Raw genomic sequence first — 12,953 nt, 5'->3', positions numbered from 1 at the left:
ATGTTATGAGATACATAGAAAAGATCTTTCCTTTCCTTCCAGGTGCTTTGGATGACCTATTTTAACTACATGACAAAAGTACTAATGACACTTTGTTTATGCGCATGTAGCATGAAAATATGGCCTTGAGGGAAATGAGGCAGTTCAAACGAGGGTCTATCTGCTCCTCACCACTGAAAACAGAAATCCACAGTGTTGTACTCGGAGAGATAAAGAGATTGTGTGGGTTGCAGACACAATTAGCATGCCAAATTATTCTTGAATATGTAATGGTATGAAAAAATGTAGCTTGTATACCATTTATATGTTCTCTGTTTAATTTAATGCAGTTTATTTGATCTTGCTATCATAATATTGTAATATGGTAAAATGTTCAGGAAAAGTTAGCAATTGATATCTTTGTCACACCTATAAACATCTAAATTTTGGTAATACTCACTTTGGGATTACTGATAAAGAAATGAATAGGTGGCAAAATCCCTCTATTGACACTTTAGTAAATATTTTAAACTTTTAAAAATTATTGTTTCATAAAAACTGTATGTCCACAGTTATCTTCTAATATTTTCACCATTCACTAAAACTCAATGGGTCAACCATCTATTTATTTATATATGCAGTCAACTGGAAAATAATTATATATAACATGGAATATAGAACTAGTGCTTGTTCTAATATTGTATCTACTATAACTAATACTATAAATATTATATACATTGTTGAGCAGTGAGAGTGTGTTGGGAACTTCACCCCAGAAATTTGAATACATCTTTTCCACTTCACAGTGTTATTAGTGATTACAAGTTGCTATAACAACACTGCTGTAGATTTCAGAGTCAGACCTAAGACTTCTTCTGGGGCCTCTCCTATGGGGTCTCTCCTCCGGGGTCTCTCCTCCAGTGCCCTCTCCTCCTGGGTTCGCTATCCTCTGGGGTTCACTCTCACTGTGCTTTAACCTCAGGAACTGACTTCTGAGATTTCTTCACTGCTTTGCAGTTAAACAGCTGTCTGTCAGCCAGTCAAGCCTGTTCAACCTCACTGAACTTAGCATACTCTCCTTGCAGGCTTCTTTAAGAGTTTAGCCTTCAAAACTTTTTTCATTAACCTAATTCATTCTTGCCAAGAAAAAAAAAACAGTGTGGAGGAATGGCAGCTTTGTTGTGACAAAAATACACACAATAGAGTGCTTTGACTCCTTTTTGTAGGCACTTCATGAGTTATTCAGAGGGCCACTTGCATGAGGCTGCCTGAGGTTCATGGAGGAAAGAGAGAAGCTTGTTCTCTGGTCCAGAGGAGATCATGTCCCAGGGCTTTTGGGAAGGTGGGCCTTGGTTACTCTGCTGATCCTATCAAGAGAAGGGAGCGACAGTGGGTTGTGTAGAACCAAGGAGCCAAATTAAGAGAAAAGTGAAACTTAATTGAAACTTTGTGAAACTTACTGAATTCTGAATTTATACATAAGTGCATGTCTTTTGTTAGCTCATATTCCATGAAGCTGTGCCATATTGTGCAGCAGTGTCATGCCCTAAGGTTGTACAAGACTGTGAATCTAAAGTTTCAAATGTCGTTTGTTACACAGCTACAAGCTCCCGCATGAATGTTGTTACCTCACACCTATCCACCTCTTGCACTGCTAGATTTCCAAGTATTTGCAAACTGTGATGTGTTGTAGAAATGAGAATTGCCTAAAGCATCTGGGAAATAAGTTGTTTATCATCTCACTGTTGAAATTAGTGACACAAATGTTTGTCATCACATAAATAGCAGTGTTTGGATTTCCCTATGAACTCCCTCACCTGTTCTGTTCAGAGGAAGCCTAGACACTGACTGTCACAGCATCATTTGATGACTTTCTATAAGTCAAACCTGCAGCTGCACTGCAGTTGTGCTCTTCAGATGTCAGTATGGATGTGGTGCCTGAACCAAACATGGGACAGACTTCACACTGACTCCCCAGTTCAGCCGTGACCAGGCTCATAGTGGCTCTGTGCGGTGTACGAAGCCCACACTGCAAGGAAGCACAGAGAAAAGAAGTGTCAGGTTTCACAAACCCATTTGTCCTGCTGAACCTCATCTCAATCCTTCTCTTGTTGGGGGAGAGGGGAGAACTGGATCCTCTCAGGGGTCCCATGGAGCTTTCTGAGGAGGCATCCAGTTTCACAACAGAGCTGCCTGATCTAGTGTTTTGTGACTTATGCCTTCGAGTGGATGGAAGAGGAGCTTTAGTAGCATGGCCTTCAGTAGTGGAGATGCTACAGAGGGACTGTATGGAGAGTGAGACCTGCTCTGACTGCTCCTCTGCAGAGCAGTGCTGCCTCTGAGCTGAGATGGACTCATTCACCACTGCTGCTGTACAATAGGGCACTCACTGCATTGTGTGGTGTGTCTGCGGCCTGAGATGAATAACTGCACTGCCCTTGCCTCGGACAGCACAGCCAGACAATTACAGCCCTGTGGTTCAGTACAACTGGCACCTGGCACCCTTAGACTTTGTCACTTTGAGAGCTGGCATACAATGGCAATTTCACCAGGAAAATTAGGATAGATAATCCACTGCATCCACTTAATTCACTATTCCAGGCAGTGTTTGTTTGAGCACTAATGATTTTATAGTGGTTACCACTGTGCTGAAAAGTACTCATAAGTTGTGCTGCCATAAGCTAAAGCCTTGCATAAAGCTGGCTCCTCCTGGCTTTCTGAGTAAACATTTTTTGTTACCTGAATCAGTAGGTTGATGTCTCAGAACAAAGACAAAAGACAAGCTCTTCTGTGTTTGTTCAGGCATTACAGACATGGAGATGATAAGCATTTGGGTTTGTATTTTGGAACCTCCTTTTCAGATGTGTACACATGAATCATGCTTGACATGTGTACAGAGCACTGCCTGAGGTGGGGTACACTGAAGGAGTGAGGAACATGCCGCAGAAGTGGCTTTCTCTGCACACCCAAGGGGGCCACCATTAGTGGATGCTGGCCCTTAGAGTGTGTGACACTTTTGTCTCAGCACCTCTTAACAGAGATACCCACTGGCCTACTTTAGTCCAAACAAGCTAAACTTTCCACAAACACAGGGATGCATTTATTTTCTCAGCAGGTGAAAAGAAACAATGTTGACAAGCGAAAAACAGGCATGCTAATGACAGATGACCAGAGCTGTTTCCTCCCAGACAATTCAGTGTCAGTGGGGTAATGGAAAACATAATCCTCTTTCCCTGACCCAGGACCAGTTTCTTATCCTTCAGCTTTCAGCATTGCTGTTATCAGCAACACAATTAAACTGAACCTAGGCATACAGGGAGCTAATTGCATAGATACATACTCAAACCAAGCACTTGGTAAGCAGTGCACAGGCAGCTGTATGGGGTGGGCGGTCAGGCCTGCTACCTGCAGCTGAGTCTGTCTAAAGTCTAAAGACAGGAGATGTGCTTTAGGGCATGACAGCCTATAATCTAACCAAACCTGACTAACTGACTAAGTGTCTGCCAGAGAACATATACACATCTTGTGGGGTACATATAGTTTAATACTGCTGCAGATGTGTTATGATGAATGTATGTCATGGGATTTACTTTTTCTGCAGACCTTTCATTATATTTATTGCCATTCAAAGGTTTAAGGTTCTTCAAAATGATTCTATTTTTCTCCACTACTTTATTATATGATGGGATAATTTGACTTTAACATCTTCTTACTTTAACAGATCCTAGAACCTTCAGTTTCAGTTTCTTTGAGAAATATTAAAACTACAAAATATTTAAAAATTGCTTAGTTCAGTACTTTACCATCTTCAAACGCTCCACACCCATACAATCACATATGTACACTGCATGTGCACACACCCACAGATATTCTCACATTTGTGCTTGGTCATCCCCACCCACTGACCTCCACGACCTGTGGTATTTTTGAGTGAACTTCAAAGAAAACTGTTTTAGATCAGGGGTATTGAATGTTTGTTAATAATGTGCTGGACAAGAATGAGCATACGTGTCAACATGTAGCACTGTGTGCATGTTTGTGTGTATGTACATATGTGTGTGTGTGTGTGTGTGTGTGTGTGTGTGTACTCTTTCAACTGGATCCTAAGTGAAAGACAAAGAAGATGGTGAGGTTTCTATCACCATCCCCATACTGATCTTTCGATGACCTTAGAAAGCCCCATAACCCTAGTAAAGAGAGAATATCAACTGATCTGTCAAAGTCACATTAGGAATCAAATTAAGATTAAGACGTTGTGTTAGGATTATTGTACAATCACCATTATTGTTCCATGGTTATTGTTTTGGATTCAGCACATAACATTTTTTGCACCTGGAAGGCATGTAATCAGAAATTATGTAATGGTGCAGCTTCACTATGGAGCTTGGTCTTTGTACAGGGCTCTTCTAGACATAACTACATCTTGTGTGGAGCTTCAGTAAATATAGCTGCTGATTGGGGGCTGCTGATGACAGCTGTAATTACAGGACAGGATAAGCTTTACAGCAGCTGAGAGTGTAGAGGCGTGTGGAGGTGTCTCTGCTACATTGCCCAGGGCTTCCTTCATAGAGCCGCTCAGCCTTACAGACTGACATACTGCACACGAATCAGACGGCATACGTGTATACTCAGTTCAGCCTTAACCACAGTGAGGTCACTTGCAGGACCAGGCCAGAGCTTTAGTGTCAGTGGGGTGGAGGGAACGGGGTTATGGAGGAACCAAGCACCCAGCAATTCCCAATGCAGATTTTTACTACTTGCAGCCCAGATTTTGACTATGCTGTGTGCATGTGTTTGAGAGAAAAACAGGCAGGGGGTTGGGTAGAGAGAACTTATATCAGTAATTAATTCTATTTATCAACATCTTTGTAAGCTTTATGAAATTACTATAAACATCTGGTATTGTTGTCCCTGTGCTAAAATGCTTAATGGGTAAGCAACCTGCATTCTTTTTCACTTCGTAGATTTAACGTGGCCTTCGGTTACGCCGAGTTATTTTAGTGCACTTGGGTGTATGTCCGTCAGACAACAGAGCTGTAATAGCCTTTGTCACCCGCTGGCTGAATGGAAAATCATGCAATTGCATGTCCATCATGACAGCTGCGTAAATACTAAAGGAGCACGGGACACTGTCACAGCTTCATCCGACAAATACACTCCACCAAAAGGCAGATCAACTTTTTGTGTACGGAGCAATTCTTGCATGAGTTAGGGTGAATATTTATAAGAAGGCACAGGTATGCCCCGTCTATTTTTAAATTTGCCTCGAAAACCCTATAAGAACAAGAGGGATAAGGCCCTACTTACTATTACTGTTCTGGCTTTCCATTGGCCCGCCTTTCTTGGTGGGAGTTGGTTGCAAAATTTCTAAACGAGAGTACACATGATGTTTGGTCGGATGCTGTAGTTCCGTTTTGTATCATTTGGAAACGAGACTGTTCTGCCTCCGTGAACGTTTTGAACGTACCTTGGCGTTTTCGTTCGAATGGATCAAAGACAGTTCGATTAAACGGGATTTACCTGATAAGTTTTCTCTTTGCAGCGGTAAGTATACCTTAATAAATCTCACAAACAAGCTAGTTCAGAGTTTGTGGCTATAAAAAAGCGCTATGTATGGTATAAGTTTGCTGTTAGCATTACGAGATAGTAGCCAGGAGTTTTTCATTTAACGATGATATCCAGAACGTTACCATTGACATAATTTGCTCGATATGTTACCTCCTCTTGAGCGCATGTTTTGACAGATCTGAATGGAAAGTATCTGCCTTCATCAGTTTATCTGCGACTGTCGATTTGTTTTATGATTTTGCTTGGAATAATACAGTTATTGATTCCACCGACTAATAGATTTCTTGCTATACGATCATCTCGTCACTTTTTCCTTATAGCGTTGATTGACTTCGCCACACGTAGTAATCCTTCATAAGCGTTTGACTACTTAATAAGAAGATCCTTTTTCTTACGCCCTCATCAGTATCAACGGAGAAACTCTCGCATTTTATGTTAATTTACCAGAGCATCTGCGTATTCCCGAATGGTTTTTGTAACTGATGAAAGTGACTACCGTGACCAGTACCATGCAGCAGTTTCTCGATCGTGGTTAAGGATTTCTCTCGCAATATACATTTTGGAGCTTTCATATCCCAGTATACTTGACAATTTTTACGAGTTCTTAAAAACACTGTTTTAGTGGAGGAGAAGCCTACAATGTGGCAGGGCAGAGATTGTCCAGGACCTAGGCTGGGAAAACCTGTTTACATAGGCTTGCTGGATCGTGGTCGTGGTCGTGGTGGTGGTGGTGGTTGCTGTTGTTTGTTTGTTCAAAAGCAGGTTGGAAGTGAAAAATGTATCTCAGGGTTGGTCAGACCCATCATAGCTGCTTGAAAATGGACTTGCTTTGATTTGGGCAAATGCTAGTGATCTGCTCCAGTTCTTAGGTTGGTTTAGCTCTGGAAGGCATTTGAGGAGAAGTTAGGCGACTGTGGGCTTTAAGACGATGCCAAGACCTAAAGGTATCTTCATGGCTGCTGCCACAAACAAATTCTCATTGCTGTCTCTCCATTTCTTTTACCTCTTGGTTTGTGTATCATACTCTTCCCTCTGTTCCTATTCATCCATTTCATCCTGTCACATATGTTTTTGTTTTTTTATGTTAACATTGTCTGGCTCTCTCAAATGTCAGAAATAGCATTAAAATACATTTTCTTAGCTGTTCTCTGGTATTTCTGAACAAAGATGCCGAGATTAATAAGCCTGATGAATAACTACTGAAACGTTGACCAAGAATGAATTGAGTCAGGCCTTGTTTTGTTTGTTTTGGTTCAACACAACATTTAGTACAATGAGCCATTCTGAGCACTGACATCATTCTGTGGGGTGCAAGTAAGGCTTAAGCCAGCCTGTAAAGTAGTGAATGAGCTAATTTATCTTTGTGCGCAATGAAGGTTGTCTTGTGTGTGCTGAAATTTAGTGATTAAGATAATGACGCCTACCCTGTATGTTTTTTTTTCAAAAAGTAGAGGCTCCTTGCATTCTCTTGTGTACTCTATATCTCTGACATACTGTAACTATTGGCAGATACAAGATTGTGTGTTTTGAGGTTTAAGGAAATATTCAGTGTTCTCATCTTTCTTTTGAAAGGTGTATCTTGAGTTTTCACAGCTGATAGTCATTTGGCCAGCAATGTTCTTGCACCGTAGGCCTTAGTGTCTTCATCCCCGTAACCCTCTCCCGTAAGGGCTGAAGAACAACCTCAGTCAGGGAGTGTGTGCCAGTCCATACACAACATAAACAAACCCTCACCCACACTCAGTCAAGGTGAAGCTTTTCTCCTTTGTTCTGCTCTGTATAACTGAATTCTCTACGTAGGCTTAAACAAGGTGAGGGGGAGAGTGATTTATGCCTTACCTTATCTGTGTTCAAGCTGCCTCTGTGTCTCTGCTGCTCTTGTCTGGACAAATCCTGGTCAGAGGGCCTGGGATCTGGGGTCTGAGGAGGGGTATTTTAGGAGAACTGGAGGCAGGCAAATGGGGGATGGGAGGAGAGAGATATATGAGATTCTCTGGAGAATCTCAGGAGAGAGGGATGAAAGGAAATGTCTGGCTTTTTATCCTCAGCTGCCTAATGGGAAGATGTGCAGTGGTTTGCACAGCTTCAGAGCTGGAGAGCTAAATTAAATCATCTCTGTGATCTGCAGGTCAATGGAGTGCAATAGTGTTGCTTTATAATCAGACCCTATGGAGCACTGACAATCATCTGTGGTTTCAGCTGCCTGTGAATGTAAATCTTGCTTTTATGCTTTGTGATTGTGTTGTTTGGGTCACCGTTGCTATTTCATGTATGTGCTTTATATGGTGAAATTTATTAACCTTTATAAAAGCACCTTTTGACCGGAGCTTTGACTGGCGTTAGACTCATGTCCAGAGATTTAATATTGCTCTTAATTGTTGCCTTAATGATTTAGCACCTAATGCAAAGAAATGGCATTTTACTTTTTGTCCTCATCATAGCTTCCACCAGTTCCCCATCTTTATAGGTTTACACAATGTAAGTATTGCTTGTGTGGGCAGGAAAGCTACACACTCTCACTCTCACACTTCTCTCTCTCTCTCTCTCTCTCACACTCACACTCACACACACACACACACTCCCTTTGAAGATCAGTGTCACTTTTTTTCATTATGTCACTGTGGTGATTATAGGGAGCGTGTGCAGTGTGAGGCATTCAGACTCAACTGGATGTGCTGGGATGAGAATGAGGTGAGTCAGAGGGCCTCTTGTCTCTTACCCTCTCACTGTATCTGCAGCACTACTCACCCTCATAATCAGTCCTTGTGGAGGCAGTATTGGGTTGAACATCCTTCTAGTCCCCAGCACATAAATTCACTGAGCTGCACTCATTCCTTTGACCTGCACTGATGCGCTCAAGGACTGTCCATAGGAAGTTGTGTAATGTCTTATTCCTTAAATATAAGCTGATTAGAAGGATGTTTTTTGTTTTAATTTTTTTCACATAAGTGCTTCCTCATTGGTGAACATTTGTACATCAGAACTGTTTATTCATAGGACTTCTGAAATATTTGCTGTCAATGTTGTCATATTTACAATGCATTTTTCAAAGATGCCTCACTGTTGTAAATTGGACTCTGTTTCTTAAGGCACAATTGCCATGGTGGCATTTAATGACATGTGTCCCTGCAAGGGGGTGGAGAGGGACAGGCAGAGAGGGACAGGTGAAGAGACTCTACTGGCTAGAGGCCATCTGAGGAACACAAGGATGCTCGCTGCAGCGTCTGGGTTGTCTGGACATATCTTGTGGTGTCTATGCTGCCAACAATACTAGATTTACAAGTAGATTTGAGAAACATCCGCAAATGTTCTGGTTTATAAAAATATAAGAGAATTCTCATTTTACATTGCTTGATTTCAGTGATTGATCTTGTTAAATTGATCAGTGATTGAACTTGTGTATGTTTGCACATCAAAAGTTTAGAGAACAAGAAAGCTACATGAGAATCTGAACGGTATGCCAAGTTTCATCTGCATGCATACTGCATAGGGGCAGTGTCTGAATGCGCATGGTTTTATCTCATTTAGGTACAGATGCACCATTTGTGTCCAGCTGGCTTAGTGGAGCAGGAGAGAATCCAGTGAAACCTCCCCCACATCACACACACATACACACACACACACACACGCACACTGTGACTGAGCAGGTGAATTATCCTAGAGCCCTACCTGTCTGCATTCTCTACCTCTGACCTGCCAGGCTGTGATCCTGACTGCATAATTAAAACTGTTCATTTCTTGCACTTCAGAGCAGAAAGCAGAGCATCCAGTGTGAACCACAAGGGGGGCTTATGTATGAATGTGGCCTGGTTCTGTGCTGAGCAGTGTCAGTGATGCAGGGAGCATCAGCCCAGCTCTGAATTCAAACAAGCCCAAAACAAGTCCAACTAGGTTTTGTGGTTTGACAGATAATCATTTACATTGTGAGCCCACTGGAATATAGAAATGCTGTGCAAGTTCTTGTATTGAAAACAAATGAACTGGATCCTGACCCTGAGCTAAAACTTTAGAAATATTATATAATCATGACCATAAATTGAGAGAAGTGAGTAGAACATTTGAGGCAAAGCTCCAGGAGATGAAGATTACTTTGGCTTATTGTCAGTGATGTGGGTGGAGAGATGCATGCAGCCAGGCCCTGCTCAGATGGCCTCAGCAATGCTATCCATTCTGTTGCTCGACTGCCTCATGTCTCGTTCCCCATGTGTACAGGAATGTCAACCCCCACACGCATGCCACTCATTTTGAAGTGGTTTATAAATACTTCTCCACGTGGTGCCCAGGCTCCAGGCAGCAGTTACACACTATGCACATCATCTCCATTGTCCGCCATTTCCGCTCTCCATCATCTCTGATGCATATGGACCCATGGCCACGCTATTCTTCAATCTCGTACTTAAGGTGACACAGGAGATTCTTGTTTTCATGGTCAGCTCTCTCCTACATCTGCATTAATCCTGTCCCATCTGCCCTGGTTCTGTGCCAAGGTGTGTGTGTGTGTGTGTGTGTGTTCTATATTCTTTGTTTTTAAATGTGCTTTTTCTCTTGTAGAAGCTGAGGGCATGACTGAGTGGTTTAGATTTTAGAGCACTGCACTGCTGTAAATGTTAGCATTTTGTTGTAGTTTAGTAGTGAACGGTCCTGTCAGAGTGAGCTATGCCCCCTTCAGCCCACTGGCCTCTTCAGCCTGCTCGGGCTTCTCCAAGTGTATTTAGGAGTGTGACATTCTAAGCACTACACACACAACCCTCACATGCTCCAGTAAAACTCAAATGTAAGAATACAATATCTTCCCTCTCTGGGGCCAGTCACAATTAACTCATGCTGTTTCCTGTTTCTAACACACGTATCAGATGCTCACACTCACCTTTTGATAACTTTGGAGTGCCTGGCTTGTGCCCACCTGTGTCTAGATTTTGATATGTTTTTAAGATGCCTAGATTTGAGTTTGTTATGAAGGTTACAATTAAAATTTGACGTGATCAGTATCTCAGGCTTTACCTGTGCAAAACTCTTTTGGCTCACATTCACAGAAACAGGCCATTTGAATTCTGTTGGTTACTTTTTAGCCGTTGGTCTGTCTGTGTGAACACCTGACCTTAACTTGCTTTCTGCCTACCACCCTGTAACTGCTTCATAGATAGATGGATGGAGCTTCATGGACACTGAGGGAAATTGTGGGAACCTAGGCCACAGAAAATAACTCATACAGTTGTGCTTCATGGGCTGGTCAGGGCAGAATGAAAGTATGTCTATGGAGTTTTGATTATTGGACCAAGTTGTGTTAGTGTCCACTACGGTGTGTTTGACATTAGGTCACCACAGAATGTGGAACTGGTGACAGGTTATTGAGTGGTTATTCTTCACACACATTTGGTACTTTCCATACCTCTCTCACAGAAAGGCCATGTGCAGATGTTTGAGGAACATGAAGATCTCCCTGTCGTCCTGTTCTGTTTCCTGCTGAATATTGTGCAGTTATGTTGCTGTTGGGGAAGCAGAAAATATACATTATCTCAAAACTGAGTGAGTGAGTTTTCCATATGTGATGGTAAGCTACTGTAACATCTGACCTATAGTTTGTGGCCTGTAGTCTGTGATTTTAGATGTTGTCAATTCCAAGGTTTTGGGTAATATTTTTTTTTATTGACACAGACAGCTCTAGGCTGTGCCTAGAGGGCAACAGCAACACTTGGTGCTCATAAACATTGGCAGGTGCACATTAGCTGGTATGACTTGTCTTTATACTTTTCCAATATAGTCATCACATGTCCAGATGCATTGGTAGAGACTTTGTACAATCAGGTGTGCTACCCTGTGTGTGCTGAAGCTCCTTACTGTACTGACCAGTGAGGCCTTTTGGATCTTTTATTTTTGCAACCCACAGTGTTAACTGCCTGATTCTCTCTTTTGTTTATCTGCACTGTATTGGCCTCCTTCAATAAGTAGAGTAGGGTTTTTCTTCCATGCAGACAAACAAACAAACAAATAAATAAATAAACAAGGCAAAATTAAGCATACAGATACAGTTTGACTTTTTGTGTGTGAGTACTCCAAATATTATAGCTTACTGCAATCAGCTTCCTCAGAGAGTACATTAAAATTTAAAGCTTTAATAAAAAGAACCTTCAGAAGAGAATTGCTTCGTATAGACTAATACCAAGATTATGCATCTGAGAGAGAGAACACAGACTCTATCTGCATTAGTCTGAGCATATAAATGAAAGTCTGTGTTGGTTAGTTTTGACAGAGCTAATTGGCTATCTGCATTAGTCTGAGCATATAAATGAAAGCCAATTAGCTCTGGCAAAACTAACTAACTGGACTTTTATATCTTGCACTCTCATATAAAGGCCGTTTTAAGGGTAAAAATGATACCTTGGTGCTGTTAGCTGTTGGATGTCAGCCTGATTGTGTCAGTTTTGGCTCTACTTGTTCACTGTGCCAGTACTGATTTGAAGCTTTCCTCTTTTCCTCTTCCCTATTCTGGCAAGGGTGGGAGGATATAGGGCTGGTCAGCATGCCCCTAACTCAGTACCTGCAAATGAGAACCACAACCCCCTCTCCCCAGCCCCCATCAGTGTAGCTTGTTCCATTACCCTTAATTAAAATGGGATGGCCTGGGCACTGGTGCACCGGTTCCTCCTGAGTCACTGTCTTGAATCAGCATGCAGGCCAGTTGGGTGACAGTGTGCAGGCCACTGTGGTTACAGCGGGGATCAGGGAAGCACAAAGGCTGGCCTGAGAGGCCCACCGCTAAAGGGCCCCCCTACCTAGGCCATCGCCCAGCAGAGCCAGCCTACGACAACAGGAGCGTCACAGGTGAGTGGAGGTGGAGGCACTCGACTCTGCGCACGGTGGCAGTGTTTCACTTGACATACTGCATATTGTGTGCTGTTGCTATGGGGATTGAAGTTTATGCAAGAATGTAAACTGACATTAACACTTTGTGAGCTAAGATGGTTGTTATTCACACATACCCATTGAAGCATATCCATATCCATTTTTCTTTGGGGTGGGGGGGGGGGGGCATTGAGGTGCTAATGTTAATTGAGAGAAGTTAATCTGCATATTGTTGTATAGAATAAGATAAACTTCCTTAAATTCTACTAGTCAATGTCAGGCAGAAGAGGATGTGTTGAGTTCCTCTTTAGTTTTGTCTGTAATTTATCTCTGCTACTCTCCCTTTTTGATGACTTGATCATCAGCTGAACTGCACTGTTGCTTAATATGCTGCATTGGACACTACAATAGTAAGGCAAAATTGGAAAAGAAAAAAAGATTCATTTTCATGCAAATTGTGACTCTACTCTTTTGTGTAAAATAAAATGAGACTCTTGTATGAGCTTTGTTTAAATATGTGGTTAAGGGAAACTGTGAGCATTCTTTTTGTAAATAAAAGTTTC

The 12,953-nt window shown here is 42.0% G+C and overlaps 1 protein-coding gene across 6 annotated transcripts in view; it reads left to right on the top strand.

Annotated features, from left to right (window-relative positions):
• ripor2 (RHO family interacting cell polarization regulator 2) overlaps window positions 1-12,953 on the top strand; it is a 43,103-nt gene that overhangs the window by 10,226 nt on the left and 19,924 nt on the right. Inside the window, exons 1-2 of one of the 6 annotated variants that reach the window (XM_027006380.3) lie at window positions 4,493-5,523; window positions 12,215-12,369. The exons of 4 other annotated variants lie outside the window; for them this stretch is intronic. The gene's annotated coding sequence lies outside the window, so the exon portion shown is untranslated. Of the gene's footprint in view, window positions 1-4,492; window positions 5,524-12,214; window positions 12,370-12,953 lie in introns of those variants that run through there. One more of the 6 variants, XM_027006379.3, reaches the window with a different exon arrangement.

The sequence above is a fragment of the Electrophorus electricus genome, chromosome 2 (assembly GCF_041902795.1).
Source record: "Electrophorus electricus isolate QZ-2024a chromosome 2, ASM4190279v1, whole genome shotgun sequence".
Classification (NCBI taxonomy): domain Eukaryota; kingdom Metazoa; phylum Chordata; class Actinopteri; order Gymnotiformes; family Gymnotidae; genus Electrophorus; species Electrophorus electricus.
Note: the sequence above shows the minus strand (reverse complement) of the source record. Positions and strands in the feature narration are given on the sequence as shown.